General features: G+C 36.9%; 1 protein-coding gene across 2 annotated transcripts in view; it reads left to right on the top strand.

Annotated features, from left to right (window-relative positions):
* The window catches only part of LOC107684966 (ankyrin repeat domain-containing protein 46-like), a 6,803-nt gene continuing 5,659 nt past the window's right edge, over window positions 1-1,144 (top strand). For both annotated transcript variants that reach the window (XR_001633913.1, XM_016481359.1), the window contains exon 1: window positions 1-70. The gene's annotated coding sequence lies outside the window, so the exon portion shown is untranslated. The remainder of the gene's footprint in view (window positions 71-1,144) is intronic.

Below are 1,144 nucleotides of genomic sequence, written 5' to 3'. Positions count from 1 at the left end.
ACACAGACGTAAGCAACGGGACTTGAAGAAGCACAAGATATTTCTCCTGTGATACTGCTGCACAAAACAGGTACACAACAGTGCAATATATTATGTCTTATTGCTGAGTCTGGATTTGTACAGCTGTTTACAGGAATGACATGTTTACAAACGTTTAACGTTATATCACAGTTGACATACTGGAGCTGGTTTTTACTAGCAGCAGATTCGTCTCTGTTTTGAATTTAGAAGAATGAACTCCACAGAGGTGATTGTTATTTGTCTTAGATGGCTGGTTTGACATTAGTCCGCATCATCTAGCAGTGTGCTGGCTAATGCAGAATCCTCCTGCTGCTCCAGCACTGCAGATCATGATCAGGTGAAGGGTGTAGGGCAGGTGCTTTGATAAACAGTGTTTCAGCAGTTCTAGCTTTATGTTGCATGATTGCTGAGGAATATAATCCATTAAGACTTATTCAAGTATGACCAGCTGGTCTTAGTACCATTGTTTTCATCATCATGTAGGATTCGGTCATATTTCACCTCATAATCTAAAAGTAATCAATTATATTTTATAGGGGTGCTCCGATCAGGGTTTTTGAGGCCGATCACGATCACAGAAAGCAGTATCTGCCGATACGATCACCGATACCATCTTTTTAAAGCCTTCTTTTTATCATTTATAACTATTTATATTGATACTCCAATCAGGATTTTTAGACATTTATTCAGGGCCTGAATTTCATTTTTGAAAATGGGGTTAATTCCCCTCTTAGGTGACTCTTGTGAGAGGAGAAGCAGCTTTCACACAGGAGTCCGCTACTGATCCGTGGCTGTTTACCACAAACACAACATTTATCCATTATTTTGATTTCAAATCCAAACATTGTCACTGAAAATGCTTTTTCAACATTGTGATTCTTTTTTTTACACAGTACAGTAATACAATCCTTCACAGACATGTTTAAACTCAATAAATATAAGCAACACATTATTCAATGCTTTTTACTTTTGCATTTACTTCTAGATTTATATATTAAGTTGCTCAAGCAAGTGGCAAAACATTTAAACTACTTTTCTTACATGATCACAAACTTACCATTGACAGAAATAGTCAGCTCTACTGCCTTTCCTTTTGCATTGAAATCTTTATTACAAGCAATCC

This window comes from Sinocyclocheilus anshuiensis, unplaced genomic scaffold (genome assembly GCF_001515605.1).
Source record: "Sinocyclocheilus anshuiensis isolate Anshui unplaced genomic scaffold, SAMN03320099.WGS_v1.1 scaffold49, whole genome shotgun sequence".
NCBI classification, from domain to species: Eukaryota; Metazoa; Chordata; class Actinopteri; order Cypriniformes; family Cyprinidae; genus Sinocyclocheilus; species Sinocyclocheilus anshuiensis.
The sequence above is the reverse complement of the archived record's forward strand: the minus strand, read 5'-3'. Positions and strand labels throughout refer to the sequence as shown.